A 14,457-nucleotide genomic window follows, 5' to 3' on the forward strand; every position below is an offset into this window, starting at 1 on the left:
AAACCACTGTATCCCTCCTGTGCTCTCCAACTCCCACCAAGAATACTGAGGTGGCTCAGTATACCCGACAGTCTGTAACACTCTCCAGAGCAGGATAGGAGTGCCAAACTCGCTCAAGAAAGTGTCACTGGGACGGGGTGAAGCGGGTGCGTCCATCTGTGGAAAGGAATAGGAATACCATGGGTAAAAGAGGATTAGTTTAAGCAACATTTATTTAATTAAAAGAGACGACATTGTAAGGGAAGGAGTAGACAGAATGTATGTATGAATGCGACATGATGCATGCACGAACCGTACGTTCTCAGAAACTTAGAAAATTAATATTCTAACGGATATACGGTGGCATACATTCGTCTCTCGATACGATAACTATCGATTTACACGTGCGCTGTTAGAGTACCTGTAGAAAACTTCATTTCAGCCCAACAGTTCCCAATACATCACTCAAGAAAGCAGTAAACTAAGTGCACATTGCTTGGAGATGCCCAACATGCACAAACAATGACACCACAGCTACCCGAGAAATTAAATGCTCCCCAATTAAGTTTCTTTCGTGGTTCCATGGTTTTGACATGTAACCACTCCAGAAAACAACCGCGAACACTCCCCTAGACCGCCGGTTGGACGATCATGCTCTCACAGCTCACACTTACCAGGGCGTAGGTGCGACGTTGCATAATTTAAATCTAGCGACATATGTGGCTAATTCACATATGAAGGCTACCTCCACCATTAGACCACAGTGTAGCATAGTGCGGTCATCACACATCCATACCTGAGTACTGCCGGAGATGCATAAATAAAAACCCCCAAGTCAGTACTTAAATAGCCACCTATTACAACACTTGTTTGAAGTAGCGGAAGAAAAATAGTTACACACACACTTTCCAAAGTTCAGTTCACAAGTTCGAGTTACTGCCAGAGTCTACATCATCCTTCCAAAAGCAACAGGTACAAGATTGTTAGAGAACCGTGCCCAACGGTTAGTCCTCATCCCCAGCGGGATGGAGACAGGTCTTGCAGAAGCCGTCATAAAAGATGTCATCTGCAACAGGTGGGAATAAACCCTGAGTACGAGAATGTACTCAGCTAGACTTACCCGTCTAGTAAAACATAAAAGACACCAAGGATCATGCAAGGCTAATATATAAAAGTAGAGCTGGTTGACTCAATATTTTGCCAAAAGCCTTTATTACAACTAACCTATTGTAAGAGCTTCATATTTATTTATCATTAGCCTACTGCTAGATTAGCACCTGTACTAAAGCACTTCACTTGATTATTACAAGCAATAATAACCATATCAAATTCATCATAAGTTCTTCTTTGCTATCATCATTATCATGAACCAAGTTCATTAGTGAATGCTACATTTGCCGCTGCTCTGTCAAGTTCTCACTAACCGGGAGAGACGGCGATTCGAATCCAATTCCTATCCAGCTGGAGGGTTATTCCTAGCACTCACCCAAGCATCCCCCGTCGGAGAGCCAACGGATCACCTTTGGTACAACTCAGAAATCGCGGCTCCGATCAGCGCCGCACTCCTAGGGCTACCACTCTACCAGGGAGGTCAGGAATTTTAACTCACCTGCCTTTGGGCTTACGCCAATGGTCCCCCGCACACCGCACTTCCTCCGGTAGTGCGCACTTTATACTTGCCGGTCTTCCGGCCTGAGTCATACTACTCGGCTTCACGGTCGGAACGAGTTATCCGGCCAACTAAGTGTTAGGCATGCGTTCAACATGACAAGAGGACGTACAACAGTCAGTCCTTAGCTGCCACAGACGGAGTTACTACAACCTTGCAAAACTCCGCCCGGCTTAAGTCAAATTAATCAGGTTCCATCCATGATAGCACATATAGACCATCGTGATCCGACACAACCCTATATCGCGCAGGTGACCAGAAATCACCCGACTTGTACCGATTAAGCATGGCTAAGCTGCTACTCGATCCTAACTCTACAACCAGGGTGTCGTGAGTTATCTGGACAAGAATGGAGTAAAATGCAGCAAAGGTTTCATCACAACTCCTATACTTAATGCAGCAATAGATATAACATATTAAATAAACTTTCGAAAGTAAAGGGAGGCTTAGAATGCTCCGGGGCTTGCCTTTCACGAACGAAGCTGGCTTATGATTTGGGCACTCAACTTCTTCTTCGGGCTCCTCGAGTCCGACTTGCTGGACCTCCACCTCCGGGTTGCCCTCCTGGCCTTCGATGTTCGCTTGCAGTTCGAAGGAGGCTGCCATGTCTGATGCACCTATTGCATGCTCGGTGAATGAGAAGGTGTGCATACAAAAGAATGAATGCTGGATAACATAAGTGACCCACTGGACACTCATTTATGGAGCAATAGTTATAACAAGTTCACACAAGTTAACAAGTTAACTTAGCCCAAAACCTATCATGATAGCCTATAACAGCAAGCATCAAACAGCAGGATTAGCTCAGTAAACAGATCATAACTATTACCACAAAGATCCAACAAATTTAAGTGAGGACATTCTGGAAAGCTTATGAAATTGTCTACAAATCATCTTTAAACATCACATCAATATTCATATATTAAACAAGTCATTTAAACAAAGTTCCAGGTTCTGTCCCAGAAAAACAGAGAACACCTATTTCTGGAACCTGACTTGGAAAGATCCTAACTTCAAAACTACTGGACCAAATGATCCCAAATTTAAACCACAGCTAGTTCAATAAGTTTACAACAACTTTGATTTAGACAAGTTTCCCAGAAAACCAAGTTATCATTAAGCAAAAGTTAAATTACTCCCTTGCTGTCCAGAACAGCCTTTAACCCTTTAATTAATTATTTGATGACATAACCAAAACATAAACCATGCCAACCACATGGCTTATGAGCACAAGCATATCATAAGACAACCAAAACATCAGATGATAACCCTCAAACATATACTTAACAAGGCATTTATTAATTAATTCTAGAAAGGAGCATAATTACAAGATACCAGTCAAAGTGCTCCGAAAAATCTACAAAACTTACAGAGGCACAAGTAGGGCATCAAGGCATCACCACAAAAATTTCAGAGCAATTGCACATACCAAATTAAAGATATGCATTTAACATATATCAAGGTGTTTATTTCATAAATTCAGAAACATGACTTATATAGAGTCAAACAACAGATTTCAAATTATTTACATATTATGAATGCCATAAACAAGTTTACCACCTAAGTAGAACACCAGCATAAGCACCAATTATTTTATATGATTTACTCAAGGAAACAAGCCAAATCTCAAACATAAATTACATAACAAAGCTGCAGTACTCCAAAAATCATGAAATATTTATCAAAGCACTCTAGTACCACACAGAGACTACCATCAAATTTTCATGGCAAACTAAGCAGTAAAACAAGAGATATGAATTTATTCATGAATAACAAGATTAAATTCTTAATAAATATTTTCCCAGAAAACATGGTTCATTTTATATTTTTATTAAAAACTAGCCATCTCAAGGAATACCACAAAATTGATTTCACAATTTTTGGATTATCAGAACTAGAGATATGATTTTTGCAAAAACAGCTCAAACCCTAGTTTAAACAAAGGAGAAAGTGAGACTGACAGGGGGACCCGCGAGTCAACGGACCCCACATGCCAGCGACCCGAGAGCAGAGGCGCGACTTGACCGTCGGAGATCTCGTCGATGGCAAGGTCTCGGCGACCACCAAGGGCACCATCGTGCTCCCCTCATCAATCCACATCGAGCGGTACCCGAAACCCTAACTCTACTAGACTCTAGGTACCTCGCCCTCGCGAATGGCGGCACGGCGGTGGTGCGCGGCCGACCGCTGGCGTCTCTGGCCGGAGACAGAGCGAAAGAGAATGCGGACGAGCAACAGCAAGACCTAGCGGAGCTTTTGGGACAAGAATGAGGAAGAATGGTGGACTACAGAGCCCTGGCCACGATGCCGGTGGCCATGGCGGAGCTCCGGCGAGGAAAGCTCGCGACGGAGAAGGCAATGCGGGCTCACCGAGGCTCGGCAGCCGCAACCAACTTGACGACGGTGAAGTGGAGAGGCTGGCGGAGCGCTGGGCGGAGTGGCTTGATCGGAGACACGGAGACACGCGCGCGCGAGCTCGCCAAAGCAACGGCGGCGACGCGGAGACGACGACTCACGCGAGAGGGAGGGAACCGGGAGTGGAATGGCGCTGTCCACGCGACCGGGGGCGCCGTGGCGAGCTGAAGGACGCACTGAGGACTGACGAGCGGGGCCAACGGCGACGTACGGACGCCACGGGTCCAGACACGCGGCGTCACCGGCGAGCTCCCCTTGTCTGACGACGACCTCATTCAGTTCCCAAACCCGACTGAAACTCGATTTTGCACGATGATTATCTCCTAAACCACTCAATGATTTTGCTGGCTAATTGCTCTATGCTGGAGAGCTACATGAGTACTCCAACATTGCTTACAAGATCATAGTTTGATTCGGCCTAGAATTCAAACTGGAGGATGAACAATACCCCCTCGAGCAAACTGCAATGATTCGAGACTTAGAAAATTTTCTAAGTGTTGGAAACAGCCCCAAATCTGCCTTGTGGGTCAATTTTGAGCTATTTGTGTTCATTTTCATGAGATGGCCATAAAATAACTTTTGTTCCTTATAAAATTTTCTACAACTTTGTTGTAGAAAGTTTTGGCATGCAAACATTTTATGAAACACTTTTTAAAAGCCTAATCAAAAGAGGTTTCTAGAGCCTATTTGTCTAAGTATGACTTAAGTGATTATTTTGGAGAAGTGATCAACATGAACATTGTTCCCAAGGTTAAGATAAGCATAGATAAACTATTTACCAAGGCATAGAGCACAAACACAAGCATGGTTCACTCAAACATAAGCATAGGAAGCCTATTTAAGCAATTTAGATCACATATTTGCATAGAATGACATGGCTCAAGATAGATGATTATCATGATATGCTTTGAGTAGATGATGATGCTCATGCTATGCACATGATTAATGCAACCATAACACTGGGGTGTTACAGGAAGTACCCGACGGAACTCCTAGATGACATGTGTCATATGGAATCTCGCTTTGGTCTGTTTGGAGATAGTGTTAGTTTCGGTGCAAGATAGGTGCACAGTTTGCACCTAATGCACCATAGTCTATGAAACCATTTTGCATGCACCTATTGGTACTCCAAGGTGAAGAAGCTCAAGTGGAAGCTTGGTTCGGTCTGTTTAGAGATAGTGCTAAACTTGATGCAAGATAGGTGCACGGTTTGATTGAAACGTATCATATGCTTGGAAATCAATTTGGACGCACCAGATGGAACTCCTTGATGACATCTGTCGTGGAATCTTGCTTCGGTATGTTTGGAGATAGTGTAGGTTCTAGGGCAAGATAGGTGCCCAGTTGGTGCCTAATGCACTATAGTCTAAGAAACTATTTTGGACGCACCTGTTGGTACTCCAAGGTGAAGAGGCTCAAGTGGAAGCTCAGTTCGATCTATTTAGAGATAGTGCTAATCTTGATCCAAGATAGGATGCACGGTTTGGATGGAATGTACCATATGTTTGGAAATCAATTTAGACGCACTCGATGGAACTCCTAGATGACATGTGTCATATGAAATCTCGCTTCGGTCTGTTTGGAGACAGCGTTAGTTTGTGCAAAATAGGTGCACAGTTTGCACCTAATGCACTATAGTCTAAGAAACCATTTTGGACACACCTATTGGTACTCCAAGGTGAAGAGGCTCAAGTGGAAGCTTGGTTCATTCTATTTAGAGATAGCGCTAAACTCGATGCAAGATAAGTGCACGGTTTGCATGGAACATATCATATGCTCGAAAATCAATTTGGACGCACCTGATGGAACTTCAAGATGACATGTGTCATGGAATCTCGCTTTAGTCTGTTTGGAGATAGTGTTAGTTTCAGTGCAAGATAGGTGCCCAGTATGCACCTAATGCACTATAGTCTAAGAAACCATTTTGGACACACCTGTTGGTACTCCAAGGTGAAGAGGCTTAAGTGGAAGCTCACTTCGGTCTGTTTAGAGATAGCGGTAATCTTGATCCAAGATAGGATGCACGGTTTGCATGGAATGTACCATATGCTCGGAAATCAATTTGGATGCACCCGATGGAACTCCTAGATAACATGTGTCATATGAAATCTTGCTTTGGTCTGTTTGGAGATAGTGTTAGTTTCGATGCAAGATAGGTGTACGGTTTGTACCTAATGCACCATAGGCTAAGAAACCATTTTGGTCACACCCAATCGTACTAATAGGTTAAAGGGCTCAAGTGGAAGCTCTGTTTGGTCTGTTCGGAGATAGTGTTAATCTTGATGCAATATATGTGCACAGTTTGTGTGGAACGTATGATATGCTTCGAAATCAATTTGGACGCACTCGATGGATCTTGCTTCGGTCTGTTCGGAGATAGTGTTACTTTTGGTGCAAGATAGGTGCACAGTTTGCACCTAGTGCACCATAGTCTAAGAAACCAGTTTGGACGAACCTATTGGTACTCCATGGTGAAGAGGCTCAAGTGGAAGCTTGGTTCGGTCTGTTTAGAGATAGTGCTAAACTTGATGCAAGATAGGTGCACGGTTTGTATGCAACATATCATATGCTCGGAAATCAATTTAGACGTACCCGATGGAACTCCTAGATGACATCTGTCATGGAATCTCGCTTCAGTCTGTTTGGAGATAGTGTTAGTTTCAGTGTAATATAGGTGCCCAGTTTGCGCCTAATGCACTGTAGTCTAAGAAACAATTTTGGACGCACCTGTTGATACTCCAAGGTGAAGAGGCTCAAGTGGAAGCTCAGTTCAACCTGTTTAGAGATAGTGCTAGTCTTGATCCAAGATAGGATGCACGGTTTGCATGGAAAGTACCATATGCTCAGAAATCAATTTGGACACACCTGATGGAACTCCTAGATGACATGTGTCATATGACATCACGCTTCGATCTGTTTGGAGATAGTGTTAGTTACGATGCAAGATAGGTGTACGATTTGTACCTAATGCACCATGGGCTAAGAAACCATTTTGGTGGCACCCGATGGTACTAATAGGTTAAATGGCTCAAGCGGAAGCTCCGTTTGGTCTGTTCGGAGATAGTGCTAATCTTGATGCAAGATAGGTGCACAGTTTGTATAGAACATACCATATGCTCAGAAATCAATTTGGATGCACTCGATGGAACTCCTAGATGATGTGTGTTGTATCGAATCTCGCATCGGTTCATTTGGAGATAGTGTTAGTTTCGGTGCAAGATAGGTGCACGGTTTGCTCCTATTGGTACTCCAAGGTGAAGAGGCTCAAGTGGAAGCTCAGTTCGATCAGTTTAGATATAGTGCTAATCTTGATCCAAGATAGGATGTACGGTTTGCATGGAACGTACCATACGCTCAGAAATCAATTTAGACACCTCATGGAACTCCTAGATGACATGTGTCATATGAAATATCGCTTAGGTCTATTTGGAGATAGTGTTAATTTAGATGCAAGATAGGTGTATGATTTGTACCTAATGCACCATAGGCTAAGAACTATTTTGGTCGCACCCGATGGTACTCCTAGTTTAAAGGGCTCAAGTGGAAACTCGGTTTGGTCTGTTCGGAGATAGTGCTAATCTTGATGCAAGATAGGTGCACAGTTTGTATGGAACATACCATATGCTCAGAAATCAATTTGGATGCACTCGATGGAACTCCTAGTTGATGTGTGTCATATTGAATCTCACTTCGGTTCATTTGGAGATAGTGTTAGTTTCGGTGCAAGATAGGTGCACGGTTTGCGCTTAACACACCATAGGCTAAGAAACCATTTTGGACACACCCAATGGTACTCCTAGGTGAAGGGGCTCAAATGGAAGCTCAGTTTGGTATGTTCGGAGATAATGCTAATCATGATGCAAGATAGGTGCATGGTTTGCATGGAACCTACCATATGCTCGAAAATCAATTTGGACTCATCCGATAGAACTCCTAGATGAAGTGTGTCATATGGAATCTCGGTTCAGTCTGTTTGGAGAGATTGTTAGTTTCGGTGCAAGATAGGTGCACGGTTTGTGCCTAATGCACCATATGCTAAAAAACAACTTTGGACACACACGATTGTACTCCTAGGTTAAAGGGCTCAAGTGGAAGCTTTGTTTGGTCTATTCGGAGATAGTGTTAATCTTGATGCAAGATATATAGGTGCATAGTTAGCGTGGAACATACCATATGCTCGGAAATCAATTTGGACGCACCCGATGGAACTCCAAGATGACATGTGTCATATGATATCTTTCTTCAGTCTGTTTGGAGATAGTGTTACTTTTGGTGCAAGATAGGTGCACAGTTTGCACCTAATGCACCATAATCTAAGAAACCATTTTGGACGCACCTATTGGTACTCCAAGGTGAAAAGGCTAAAGTGGACGCTTGGTTCGCTCTGTTTAGAGATAGTGCTAAACTTGATGCATAATAGGTGCACGGTTTGCATGCAACATATCATATGCTTGGAAATCAATTTAGACGCACCCATTGGAACTCCTAGATGAAATCTGTCATCGAATCTCGCTTCAGTCTATTTGAAGATAGTGTTAGTTTCACTGCAATAAAGGTGCCCAGTTTGCGCCTAATGCACTATAGTCTATGAAACCATTTTGGACGCACCTGTTGGTACTCGAACGTGAAGAGGCTCGAGTGGAAGCTCAGTTTAGTCTGTTTAGAGATAGTGCTAATCTTGATCCAAGATAGGATGCACGGTTTGCATGGAGTGTACCATATGCTCGGAAATCAATTTGGACGCACCCGATGGAACTCCTAGATTACATGCGTCATATGAAATCTTGCTTCAGTGTGTTTGGTGATAGTGTTAGTTTTGATGTAAGATAGGTGTACGGTTTGTGCCTAATGCTCCATTTGCTAAGAAACCATATTGGTCGCACCCGATGGTACTCCTAGGTTAAAGGGCTCAAGTGGAAGCTCTGTTTGGTCTATTCGGAGATAGTGTTAATCATGATGCAAGATAGGTGCACAGTTTGCATGGAATGTACCATATGCTCGAAAATCAATTTGGACGCACCCAATGCAACTCCTAGATGACATGTGTCATAAGGAATGTCGCTTCGGTCTGTTTGGAGATAGTGTTAGTTTCGGTGCAAGATAGGTGCACAGTTTGCACCTAATGCACCATAGTCTAAGAAACCATTTTGGACGCACCTATTGGTACTCCAAGGTGAAGAGGCTCAAGTGAAAGCTTCGTTCGGTCTGTTTAGAGATAGTGCTAAACTTGATGCAAGATAGGTGCACAGTTTGCATGGAACGTATCATATGCTCGAAAATCAATTTGGACGCACTCGATGGAACTCCTAGATGACATCTGTTATGGAATCTCGCTTCGGTCATTTTGAAGGTAGTGTTAGTTTCAGTGCAAGATAGGTGCCCAGTTTGTGCCTAATGCACTATAGTCCAAGAAACCATTTTGGATGCATCTGTCGGTACTCTAAGGTGAAGAGGCTCAAGTGGAAGCTCAGTTCAATCTATCTAGAGATAGTGCTAATCTTGATCTAAGATAGGATGCATGGTTTGCATGAAACGTACCATATGCTCGTAATTCAATTTGGACACACCTGATAGAACTCCTAGATGACATGTGTCATATGAAATTTCACTTTGGTCTATTTGGAGATAGTGTTAGTTTTGATGCAAGATAGGTGCACGGTTTGTGCCTAATGCACCATATGCTAAGAAACCATTTTGGACGCACTCGGTGGTACTCCTAGGTTAAAGAGCTCAAGTGGAAGCTCAGTTTGGTTTGTTTGGAGATAGTGCTAATCTTGATGCAAGATAGGTGCATAGTTTGTGTGGAACGTACCATATGCTCAGAAATCAATTTGGATGCACTCGATAGAACTCCAAGTTGATGTGTGTCACATTGAATCTCGCTTCGGTCCATTTGGAGATAGTGTTAGTTTCGGTGCAGGATAGGTGCACGGTTTGCGCCTAATGCTCCATAGGCTAAGTTTTCTAATCTTGATGCAAGATAGGTGCATGGTTTGCATGGAACATACCATATGCTCAGAAATCAATTTGGACTCACCTGATGGAACTCCTAGATGACGAGTGTCATATGGAATCTCGTTTCGATCTGTTTGGAGAGAGTGTTAGTTTCGATGCAAGATAGGTGCACGATTTGTGCCTATTGCACCATAGGCTAAGAAACCACTTTGGAAAGATCCGATGGTACTCCTAGGTAAAGGGGCTCAAGTGGAAGCCTGGGTTGGTTTATATGGAGATCGTGATAATCTTGATCCAAGATAGGATGCACTGTTTGCATTGGAACATACCTTATGCTCAGAAATCAATTTGGACGCACCTGATGGAACTCCTAGATGATGTGTGTCATATGAAATCTCGCTTCGGTCTGTTTGGAGATAGTGTTAGTTTCGATGCAAGGTAGGTGCAGGGTTTGTGCCTAATGCACCATAGGCTAAGAAATAATTTTGGTCGCACCCGATTGTACTCCTAGGTTAAAAGGCTCAAGTGGAAGCTCTGTTTGGTCTATTCGGAGATAGTATTAATCTTGATTCAAGATATATAGGTGCACAGTTTGCATGGAACGTACCACATGCTCGGAATCAATTTGGATGCACCTGATGGAACTCCTAGATGATATGTGTCATATGGAATCTCGCTTTGTTCTATTTGGAGACTGTTAGTTTCAGTGCAAGATAGGTGCACAGTTTGCACCTAATGCACTGCTAAGAAACCATTTGGGATGCACCTATTGGTACTCCATGGTGAAGAGGCTCAAGTGGAAGCTCGGTTTCGTCTATTCGGAGAGTGCTAATCTTGATGCAAGATAGGTGCACAGTTTGCGTGGAACGTACCATATGCTCAGAAATCAATTTGGACGCACTCGATGGAACTTCTAAATCATGTGTGTCCTATTGAATCTTGCTTCGGTGCATTTGGAGATAGTGTTAGTTTCGGTGCAAGATAGTTGCACCGTTTGCGCCTAAGGCACCATAGGCTAAGAAACCATTTTGGACACACCCAATTGTACTCCTTGGTGAATGGGCTCAAATGGAAGCCCCGTTCGGTTTTTTTGGAGATAGTGCTATTCTTGATGCAAGATAGGTGCATGGTTTGCATGGAACATACCATATGCTCAGGAATTAATTTAGACTCACCCAATGGAACTCCTAGATGACGTGTGTCATATGGAATCTCGCTTCGGTCTGTTTGGAGAGAGTGTTAGTTTCAGTGCAAGATAGGGGCACAGTTTGTGCCTAATGCACCATAGGCTAAGAAACCACTTTGGACACACCCCGATGGTACTCCTAGGTAAAGGGGCTCAAGTGGAAGCTTGGTTTGGTCTGTTTGGAGATCGTGCTAATCTTGATCCAAGATAGGATGCACGATTTGCATGGAACATACCAAATGCTCAGAAATCAATTTGGACGCACACGATGGAACTCCTAGAGGATGTGTGTCATATGAAATCTCACTTTGGTCTTTTCGGAGATAGTGTTAGTTTCGATGCAAGGTAGGTGTATGGTTTGTGCCTAATGCACCATAGGCTAAGAAACCATTTTGGTCAAACTCGTACTCCTATGTTAAAGGGCTCAAGTGGAAGCTCTATATGGTGTATTCGGAGATAGCATTCATCTTGATGCAAGATATATGGAATCTCGCTTCGGTCTGTTTAGAGACAGTGTTAGTTTCGGTGTAAGATAGGTGCATAGTTTGCACCTAATGCACTATAGTCTAAGACACCATTTTGGACGCTGGTACTCCAAGATGAAGAGGCTCAAGTGGAAGCTCAGTTTTGTCTATTTAGAGATAGTGCTAATCTTGATCCAAGATAGGATGCACGGTTTGCATGGAACGTACCATATGCCCAGAAATCAATTTGGACGCACCCGATGGAACTCCTAGATGACATGTGTCATATGAAATCTTGCTTCAGTCTATTTGGAGATAGTGTTAGTTTCAATGCAAGATAGGTGTATGGTTTGTGCCTAATGCACCATAGGCTAAGAAACCATTTGGGTCGCACCCGATTGTACTCCTAGGTTAACAAGCTCAAGTGGAAGCTCTGTTTGGTCTGTTCGGAGATATTGTTAATCTTGATGCAAGGTAGGTGCATGGTTTGAATGGAGCGTATTATATGCTCCAAAATTATTTTGGACGCACCTGATGGAACACCTAGATGACATTTGTCATGGAATCTCGCTTCGGTCTATTTGGAGTGAGTGTTAGTTTTGGTGCAAGATAAGTCCACAGTTTGCGCCTAATGCACTATAGTCTATGAAACCATTTTGGACACACCGGTTGGTACTTGTCGAGGGTACCAGTAAGGGGTATCCTAACTGATGCACATAACAAGACTACCCGTACGTAGATCGAGGCCCCCAACTCGACGCTCTAATTGGTCACATGCACAATCATCGACAGCCGCAGCCTCGAAGACGAAAAGGGTGTCGGGCGAACCGCACAAGGGTCGAGCGCTAACTACCGTTTAATACGGAAATAGGCTCGAGCGAACCAGCAGGCGTCGAGCGCAAGGACATCGTCCGCCGCCTGACGCGCGCACGAGAACCCGGGCATTTAATGCGCCTGTCGCTTTCCCACCTAACACGCTGGTCACGGGAAGCGTGATGGGGAACAGGCACCCGTCCCGTCATTCTTTTTGCAGCCTTCCCCACTGAATGACCCAGAGCGTGTCAGGACGCGGGAAGCCGGGATGGAACGTCAAGTCAGGACCCCTTCGAGACGCCAAAAGTCAATACTCTGGATAGCAAGGCACTACATAGCATCCGACCCTCGATCGGACATGTTTCCTTCCTGGGGAAGGGTTGGACGTCGACTGACGGCACTGCCACCACTCTGACGTATCAGCCGCCATGACGTACAGGCGCGCAACGGACAAATCGGCCCAAGACGGTGTACAGAGCGGGATATATGGGCACGCGTAATCATCATCAAGCTACTAGGACGGGACGGCTCGAGACCATGCCGGTACGGAGGCCTCGAGTAGGTCAGCGCACCATGCCTCTATCGACCCCTACTCTGTCACCTATACATGTACCCTAGGCCTCTCCTTGGAACTATAAAAGGGGAGATCCGGGAGCAAACCATGGATCATGCGGCACAACACCCACACGTAGTAGAGTCTCAGTACTCCATTCCACCCCGCGCTTGTATTCACCCCGTACAAGCACTTAGGTGCAAGATAATAAAAACTCCCCTCCCCCGCTGGACGTAGGGCCTTCTCTTGCCCGAACCAGGATAAATCTTTGTGTTTTCTTGCATCACCATCTGGAAAAGGGAGCACGCATACAAATTTACTCGTTGGTGTGACCCCCCGTGGGGAAAACACCGACAGTTGGCGCGCTAGGTAGGGGTCCTGCGTGTTTTTTCGATTTCCCATTCCTTTCCAGATGGCCGCTCTCGCCTCGCCGATTCCGCGCTCCACGGTGATTTGGTTTGGGAGTCTCGAGTTCATGTCTACTGGCTCTGGCTATGACATGATCTTGCTCTCGATCAAAGGACCGGGAGGAGCCCGCGTTGCGCCAGTACAGTTGAGGGCCTCGGGGCGCCCTCGTCACCATGCCTCCCCACCCAAGAAGAGGCGTGGACAGCACTATCGTCGCCCCTCTACCTCGTCACGACCAGCAGTCCGCGCTAGACAGGAGGTGACACGAGAGCTGGCAGCACCGCGAGCCGGAACCGTGGGCATGCCGGCTCAGCATCACACGACGACAAGAGGTGACGCGCCCCGCGCGCCCTCCCCCACCGCTGGGCTACTTCCGCATGGGCTGTTCGCCTCAAGAGGAGCCCTGCCGTTCGGCCTGGACAATGCCGCGGCGTCACTCGCCAGAGCGATATGCCCAAATGCCCAGACGTACGTGGAGAGACCAATGGTCCTCTCATGCGGCCCTGGAGCGCAGCAACCGACGTCCGAGCTGCCAGACTTCTCCCAAGTACGAGGCCTCCGCCGCTTAGGCCTCGGGCGGTACACGATTACCTCCCTCAGACAGCGGTTGCTGGAGGAAGGACGTGGATGTTTCTACGCCGCCGAGCCGGACTCCGGCTCGGAATCCGACAGCCACCACCCAACTAGGGAGTGCTTCAATATCGACGGTGCGGTGGAAGCCACCGACGAGACACAAGACGCCGTCGCAGGCGGGCGAGCCCCTGCAACGAGGGAAGACCCCAGGACGCCTGGGAATGATGGTCAAGTCGACCCCCCGCCACAAGAAGATAGAGCCGCACAAATAGCGCAACTACGAGAGCTCAAGGCAAAAGCTTGACGAGGATCGTGAGCGTCTTGTCTTGCTTGAGCAGATCCTCGAGCAGGACCTGCCTTACCCGCCTGGCGGAAGTGTCCGCAGGCGAGCTCGAGAGGTGCACCGACAGATCGTTGGAGACGCAGAGCCAGAGCAGCCCAT

The sequence above is a fragment of the Sorghum bicolor genome, chromosome 10 (assembly GCF_000003195.3).
Source record: "Sorghum bicolor cultivar BTx623 chromosome 10, Sorghum_bicolor_NCBIv3, whole genome shotgun sequence".
NCBI classification, from domain to species: Eukaryota; Viridiplantae; Streptophyta; class Magnoliopsida; order Poales; family Poaceae; genus Sorghum; species Sorghum bicolor.